Below are 8,682 nucleotides of genomic sequence, written 5' to 3' on the forward strand. Positions count from 1 at the left end.
TACATCCCTTGCAGGGCTGTCGTGACAGGACATGTGTTAAGTGCACTGTAACTACAAAGTGCCGGGATAAATGTCATAACACTGTTATGACAAAAGGTCCTCTCCGCTGGGACCTCTCGGTGCCATGAAGAGATCTCATTCTTAGCGAGGCAAGTGGGGTGCTGGGCAGAGGGACCCCTGAGCAGCAGGGCACAGGGACCCACCGCACAGCAGGCCTGAAGCTGAGCATGGGGCTCATTAGCGCAGCTCTAACAAGCCCCTGAACGCCTCCGCATCAAGACAGGTGGCTGCGCTGGTGCAAAAGCAGTTCAGAGAGAGGAAGTGGGGGGTATTGCTAACCCTTTGGGCTCCATATCATGTACCCCCAGATTTCAAGTATGTGTGACTGGCACCAGATTCGGAAGATCCCTGCCTCCCACCTTCACAAGCACACACACTACTTCCCCAAAGAGACTCATTTCAAAGGTGCAAATACACGAAGCCTGCCGACCTCAGGGCTTCTGTGAGCGTCAGATGAGAAAACGCCCGGGACGTGGCCCAACGCTCTCAGGCACAAAGTCTCACTCAGATCCCAGTTCTGCAGGGAGGAGGGGGCTCCTGCAGGCTCTGCTTGTTTTCATCAGTTTTTCCAATTTCTGCTTTCCTTCTTTGCCTTTCCAAAGCTCCACTCACCCAGGAGGATAATAGAAACACTTAGGATGGCATTTTAATAGTCCTGGGGGCATTGATCATTATTATGAATCTGAAAATAGCTGAGTTATTAATGTTTGACAGTGCAATCACACGGGGCTGCGTACATCATAAAATCTTAAATGGCAAACGCTGTTTTTATTTTTCAAGCACTTCTCATTTGTTATCTCAAAAGGGAGGAGTTATTCACCCCATTAAGGTGAGTAGAAAACAGGGGGCAAGAATGGTCAGACAGCTCGCCAACTGGGGGAATGGCATCCAAGGGACCAGCGCAGGTGACCGTCCCCTCCTCACCGCTGCCCCAGGAGCTGCAGCAGGAAGCTGGCCGTGGACAGGATGGGCCTCAGAGCTGTCTCTCGGGAAGAACCAAGCCCTGTGCACAGAGCTACCCTACAAATGGCTGTTTGGCTTCACTGTCCACAGGATGACCAGGACAGGGGGCCCCAAGAGAAGGGCGGGCACCCCTCAGCACTAGCTGCCCCCGGAGGGTCTCCCTTAGAATCTGTCCAGGCTCTCAGCTTCCAGGCCTTTGATGGGCAGCCGGGGTCCACGCCCTCTGCTCTGGTGACACAGGAGATGCTAATGGATCAAACGCTGACACTCTAGGAAAGTGCCCTCACGGCCTGGGCTCAGCGCAGTGCCACCATCCTTGCTTCCCTGGTGGGTGCCTGCCCCGGGGAGCTGTGTCTGTCCTCAGTGATGGGACCACCCGCCCCAGTACCATAAGGTCTTCTTTCTTTCAGCTTCCCACCGACTAAGTCCTGCCTCCCTACCTGCTCCCCATTTTCACTCGGTGGCTCCCCATTTCCCCAGCTGTGGGAATCAGCGTCCAGTTCTGAGGAAAGCATGTAAGGGTGGGCCTAACTCAGCCTGTGACCCAGGACAGGAGAATGCAGTGCTGGGGGTGGGCACAGACAGCCCTTCGGCCCTCGTCCTGTGCCAGGTGCCTGGACTGGCGTTGCACACACAGGCCTTCGTTTCACTCTCCTGGAATCCCAGGTGGGATCTGTGATTCCCACTCTTCAGGTGAGAAAACTGAGGCTCAGAGAGACTGAGGGGTTCAAAGGCAGTTACACATTGTCTCAGTCAGCCTGGCTGCGTTAGTAAAACAGCGTGGACCAGGCAGCCTGAACAGCAGACATTTATCCCCCACAGTCCTGGAGGCTGGACGTCCAAGAGCAGGGTGTTGGCAGACTCGGTTCCTGGGAGGGGCTCCCTTCCCGGCTTGAAGAAGCCACCGTCTCCCTGTGTCCTCACCTGGCAGAGAGAGTGAGCTCTGGGGTCTCTCCCTGTCCTTATAAGCGCCACTAATCTCATCACAAGGGATCCAGCCTCATGCCCCATCCAAACCTAATGACCCCCCAAAGGGCCCCACCTCTGGATAGCAACATGCTGGGGGGTGCAGGGCTTCAACCTGCAGACTTGGGGGACACACAATTCAGTTCACAGCACTCAACTAACAAGATGTGGCACCCAGATTCAACCTTGGGTCTCCTAGCATCAGCCCGGAAGTTGGCCCCTCCTCAGGAGACCAGCAAGCCCCACACACACACCTGGGGTTATACACAAGCTCAGGGGGCAGGGCGCTTGGGTTGGGGGACCCAGAGGACAGGCCCGGAGACCTCCCTCCTGCTCCACCAGGAGTAGCCACCTAGCTTTCCATGGGAGCCGGGACTGGCTCCAGCTTCCACAGGATGGCCCAGGCCAGCCCTTGTCAGTCAGCCGCTTTCTCAAGCGCCCCCTGGAGAACTGATTTGCTCTCTGATATGTACACTGGAGGCCATCTTCCAAGTGTCCGCTTCCCACAGAGGGGTCCTGAGCGTTCAGCTTGGGGCTCCCCTCCTCCGAGCTTCCCGTTGTTGTGCTGACCTGACAGTCCAAATGGACAACCCCATGGTCCTCAGGCTGGTTGGAAATTCCAGTTTAGTCATCTTACCAAGGCTGGCCATCCTGTGGGTACCACACGGCTGTCACCAGGACCCACCCGAGTCAGCTCTTTCCGGGAGTGTTGAACTTGAGGGTCAAATGTGGGAAAAGGCAGGAGGGTGACGTGAGAACTTGTGAGGTGTTCATGAAGCTGAGTGTCTGCAGTGGTCGAACTGCTGTGGGTTGGATTCCCCAAAAGGCCGTGGTCAGGTTCTAGCCTCCAGTGAATGTGAACTTATTTGGGAACAAATTCTTTGCAGAAGAAATTAGTTAAAATGAGGTCATATCAAGAAAAACAAGGATGTGGAGAAAAGGGAGCCCTCCTACACTGCTGGTGGGGACAGACAGTGGTACAGCCACTATGAAAAGCAGTGGGGAGATTCCTCAAAACACTAAAAATAGAAATACCATACGACCCAGCAATTCCGCTCCTAGGAATTTACCTGAAAAAAAATCAATGAATCAAAAAGATACATGCACCCCTATGTTTACTGCAGCATTATTTATAATAGCCAAGACATGGAAGCAACCTAAGGGCCTATTAATAGATGAATGGATAAAAGTGGTACATACACACAACGGAATGTTACTCAGCCATAAGAAGAATGAAATCTTGCCATTTGCAACAACGGGGATAGACCTAGAGGGTATTAATGCTCAGTGAAATAAGCCAGATGGAGAAAGACAAGTACCATATGATTTCACTTACATGTGGGATCTAAAAAAACAAAACAAATGACAAAACAGCCAACAGACTCATAGACAGTGAGAAATGACTGGTGGTTACCATGGGGGAGGCGTTGGGGTGGGGGGTGAAATAGTTAAAGGGGATAAAGGAGCACAAAATCTCAATCATAACATAAATTATTCGTGGGGATGAAGGCAGAGCATACAGAATAGAGTCAGTGATTCTGTAACATCTTTCTGTGTTGACAGGTAGTAACGACACCAGTTGGGATCAGCATTTAAAAGTGTAGATTACTGTTGAATCACTGTCATATACTTAAAACTGATATAATACTATATATAAGCTATGTTTCAATTAAATAAACAAATAAAATGTAAAAAAAAATGAGGTCATATTGATTAGAGTAGGCCCTAAATCCAATAACTGGTGTCCTTTCAAGAAGGACATTCGGACCAAGACACACACAAGGAAGAGAATCGCTTGACGGCAGAGGCAGGGGCTCAGTTGTGTCCACGAGGCCAGGAACACTGAGGGTGGCCAGCAGCCACCAGAGCGGGGGGAGGCCTGGGCGGCTTCCCCCCAGGGGCCTCAGGAGCAGCTGACATTGCTGACACCTTGATGGCGACGTCTGGCCTTCAGAACCCTGAGAGAATAAATGCATGTTTTTTTAAGCCCCCCAGTCTGTGGGAATTTGTTATAGCAGCCCCAGGACACTAATGGAGTGTCCATCTCCCTGGGGCTTCAATAATCCTCAGAACAAAATGGGGGTCATGCACAATGAGTCCCTTCAGGGGCACCATGCAATCTTGTGATTTATAATAAGAAATGCATACTTGGTCTTCGGGCATTTCTGGTACACAGCTCCTAAAACCCTTGGAATTTCCTACGTGCTGAGAGCATAAGTGTCTTTTGTTATGCTAATGAGATGACTTTGGGTGCACCTAAGTGTGGAGGTAGGTTGCTAGGGGAGCCACCCTGTTGCTGGGACTTTCAGTGCATCCCGGGACCTCCAGGGAAGAGGGGCTGGAGGTTCGTTCCGTCACCAATGGCCGATGATTTAATCAGTCATGCCTTTGTAATGAAGCCTCCGCGAACGCTCCAGAGGATGGGGTTCAGAGAGCTTCCAGGTTGGTGAGCACAGAGACTTGGGGAGAGTGGAGCTCTCAGAGCTTGGAAGCTCCTGGCCCTTCCCCAGACCTTGCCCTCCACGTTCTCTTCCATCAGGCTGTTCCTGAATTATATCCTTTCATAATAAACCAGTGAGATAGCGAATAAAAGCGTTTCCTGAGGTCTGTGAGTCACTCTAGCAAATTAACTGAACCCAAGGAAGGGGTTGTCAGAACCTCCAGTCTATAGCTATTGGTCAGTGGGTGACAACCGGGACTTGCAATTGGCATCCAAAGCAGGGGGCAGTCTTGTGGGACTGAGCCCTTAACCTGTGGGATCTGACACTACCCCCGGGTTGGAATTGAGTTGAATTGTCGGACGCCCAGCCAGTGTCTGACAATTGCTTGGTGGGGGAAAACCCATACGCACGTTGGAATCGGGCCCCAGACCCTTTTACATGGTTACCAGGACAGCCGCTGCCCAGCAGAGAAGGCGGGACTTGGGGTCAGAGGGAGTGCTGTGCAAATCCCAGCTCAGCCACCTGGTGAGGACAGGCGCATCTTGTCCTTAATACCCACCCACCTCCCAGTGTTAATTATAACAACAATAAGAGTGCCAGCTCCTTGCCAGGCACCTGCTAGGACTTCACAGATATTATTTCTCACCCCTCAAGTCACGTTGGCTATCACAGATCCAATAAGCAGGGCATGGGGAAGCTTCCAGAACAGCCGTGGTACACACAGGAGCCCCATGTGGTTCCCGTCTTTCCTCAGGAGGACACAGGGATGTACAAGGTGCCATTTCAAGGATGCTTGTCACTAAAAGCACAAACCAGGGCGCAGATGCCAAAGGCTGAGTGCCGGGCCTCATGGCTTTGTGGCCTCTGTGCCCCCAGCCCCGCAGGTCCGCCCTTTCTCAGAGGTGTGACAAGGCTCCTCGGTCCTGGTCAAGGGTTTTATCATTCCTGCAACACCTGGCTTCCCCTTAACTACATCCTGGGGGCTCCCTTGCATCCTTCCATCCTCACCAACAAACCCACACTGCGTACTATGCCTGTGCCAGACACCACGCTGTGCCATGGAGCCCCAAAAAGACAGACGCAGTCCCTCCTCAGGAAGCATGTCCAGCACACCTCCAAAAGAGAGCCAGGCCTTGGAGTGATGGTACACAGGCCATCCTGACTCCCCCATGCCCGCATCGCCACCTCCTCCTCCGCCGCCGCCTCCCCCCGGGGATTGCCTATAAGCCCAGGTTTCTCCTACTGGAGGCTCCATGGGGTGAGGGTCTACCAGAAGTCCCAGGACACACTTGCTGGAGTAATAATTTTACCCAACAGACTCAGGAGAGGGAGGGTGGAGCTAAATAACTCAATTGGCAAGCAATCTGAAATACCTGCTCTGCTGAGATACACAGGCCTGGATTATGGGAGCAGGATGCAGACGCCACGTGAATTTTTGAGACAAGCCTCAATGGATAACAAACTTCATTCACGTCCAACTGCCATCCAGACCCAAGGGGATCTGCTCACACTCTTCTGCTGCTAGAACCCCTTGACCTGGTCAAGTATGGGGAGCATCCTGGCCCTGCACAGAGCACCCTCACTTCCTGCCGGAGCATCTCCTCAGCCTCCCACTCCAGGCGCCCCCACCCTCCTCCTGGTTCCGGAGAGCTCTCCTGCCAAGCCTGTTGAAAGGCAGGAGTGGGCGCTGCATGGGAGGTGCCCCAGAGGCCACTGAAGCCCCCCTCCCTGCAGGGGCGGCTGCCCAGCCCAGCCCAGGAGGACACCAGCCATTCATCATTCTTTCCGCAGTTTGTCAGGCCCTGAGACTTCCTGTAGGTACCACATAAATACACTTAACCTTTAAAGGGCCGGGTGACAGCCCCAGGGACGGAGAACTTAAAACCCTCACCGCAAGGCTGAGCCACCATCCCTCCTCTGCTCCCTGGCTCTGCCGGTCATGGAAGGGGAGAGAGGTTACAACAAGGAGGAGGGGCTCGCTGCAAACCTGGCCCATCTGTCAAACTGACTGCGCTCTGGCCGCCAAGAATCCAGGGAGGTTCTCCCAGGACAAAGGCCAAGGAGCAATGCCAGTGAGCCACTGAGCCTGTCTGTCTAACTTCCTCGGGGGTAGCTGCACCCCGACAAAGAGGCCTTTTCCGCCAAAGGGTCCTGGCTGGGGGTGGGGCTGTGTCTGGGGCCTGACATCATGGGAGTCTGCTAGGCTGTAAGAGGGTATCCCACCACCCTTCACCCTGCCCTTATTTATTCATTCATTCCATCATTCCCTCATTCATTCATTCAGCGAAGCCACTGAGCACCTGCCACATTCCAGGCATGCCACTAGGTGCCAAGGATGCAAGGAAAAATCAGAGATAGTCTCTGACCCCAGGGGACTCCTGGTCAGTGGGGGATTGGGAGGCAGGCTTGCAAGAAATCATTTCCACAGGATGAAAGTAACTGTAAGATGGGGTAGGGAGGAGACGCTGTGGAGCCCTGAGAAGGGAAAGAGCAGGTGGCTGGAGAGGGGGCAGAGATGGCATCTCAGCAGAGGGACATCTGATCTGGGTCTCACTGTATGAGCAGGAGTTCTCTAGGCAGAGAAAGGGAACTCGAATGGAGTGGCTAGGACATGGGTAGCTATAAGACAGAGGTCAAGGCTGGGATCCTAGACCACCCTGGAGGGTCAGTGAGGCCAGTCTTGAGCAACACTGCAATGTGGTGGCCACTGGGCTATGCCACCAGGTCCCCCTCAAGGCTGGACACACTCCAGAGATGGCTTCGGCTGTAGAGAGGCACCTTGCCCAAGGCCTCCCCCTCCCCCATGGGGCTAAATCCAAGGGCCTATGAAGGACTGGCTCAGCCCAGCTCAGGAGAGCTCTGAGGGCCATCCTAGTCCACAGCGTCCCCTGCCAGCTCCTGCTTCCTTCCCTCCATTCATTTGCTAATGACATCCTGCAGACTAGTGTGCCTCCCAGGAAACCAAACCGGCGATACAAACAGGTGAAAGTCAAGGCTGTAATTTCAAAATCAGTGGTCAATAAACCAGGTCAGAAATAAAAGCTCCCCACCAACTGGAAACACAGCTCATGCCTACTTCATAATCAATACTGACTCCGCTTCTCAAATACCCCCCCACCCATGGAGAACAGCAGGGGTCTGAGGTTTCCCAGGCGGCAGCTGGCCAAGCTGTGTCTTCCACATCTTCCAGGTTCCTAAACCAACATGCTGCCCAGCAAGGCCCCTGCATATGGGGAGAGAGCAGGCCCCAGAGACGCACTGCAGCGTCAGAAATGCGATTGCCGGGGGAAATGGTGCGCAGCGTTGCAGTGCTGCAGAAGAATGCAGCCCAAGACCTTCAGGGGGGGCGCTCAGAGGTTCTCAAGGCTGCTGCTGCAATAACAACAGCGCTGAAGGCTCCTGGGCCATCCGGGTGGGAAATCAGGAGGCAACAAAACTCACCTCTTCCTCTTCCTCTCCTCCCCAGATCCCTGGCTAAGAAGTTCAAGGTTGGAGACAAATTAATTTGCCTTAAGGTGCTTGAGTTTATCCATTAATTACACACGTGCCCTCCCAAGCAATTTTCCACCTGCTTCCCATAAACATCCCCAAGCCTCTGGCTGAGTACTAACCTAACACCCAGCTCTGAGTGGCTGGTGAATCGTGCCTGTTCATTTGTTTATTATGAGGGAGCTTAGTTGCCAGGGAGTCATTAAATAAGACACCGTGGTATGTCGTTCACTTATTTTGCCTGCCTGGACTGTCTTAATTTGTGGCTTAGAGATGGAGGCATTCTGTTCTCTGGTTTTCAAAGGTGGCTCACAGATGCCAGTCCCTGCGGGTGGTCTGTCCCCACAACCACATGCAGCTGGGCAGGCCTCTGCTCCTCCTGCCTCCTCCCTGTTGGGCCTCAGAGGACCTGCAAGCCGGTGGAGGGCAGGGAAGGAGGCCTGAGCCGGGCCAGGTGGAGACCCGCACCCTGAGGTGTGACCTGGGCACGGGGCAGGCTTTAGGGTACAGCTCAGCAGCTGTCCTGGTGGAGGGGGCAGGGCAGCTGCGAGATCCTCCAGGCACAGCCCTGGGCCAGAAGCTTCTGGGTAACTGGTTCTGGGGTCTTGCCAGTGGTGGCTTGAAGTAGCAGGCTGGTCACCTTGGAGTCTGTGAACAAGGTTAGGCGACAGCCTGGGGAATAACAGGGACAAGGCAGAAGGGCCACCGAGGAGCAGGGGACCAGGGGGCACCAAGCGGGACAGGACAAGGCCCTTCATGAGGC

At 53.8% G+C, this 8,682-nt stretch overlaps 1 long non-coding RNA gene across 1 annotated transcript; it reads right to left on the reverse strand.

Annotated features, from left to right (window-relative positions):
- Positions 1-3,576: 3,576 nt before the first annotated feature.
- On the reverse strand, positions 3,577-8,385 carry LOC118925027 (uncharacterized). Its single transcript, XR_005029841.2, has 3 exons — positions 7,872-8,385; positions 5,077-5,229; positions 3,577-3,947 (listed from the first exon to the last, which is right to left on the reverse strand). It is a non-coding gene; the product is annotated as an uncharacterized LOC118925027 (long non-coding RNA).
- Positions 8,386-8,682: the final 297 nt, after the last annotated feature.

Source organism: Manis pentadactyla, chromosome 4, assembly GCF_030020395.1.
Source record: "Manis pentadactyla isolate mManPen7 chromosome 4, mManPen7.hap1, whole genome shotgun sequence".
Lineage (NCBI taxonomy): Eukaryota > Metazoa > Chordata > Mammalia > Pholidota > Manidae > Manis > Manis pentadactyla.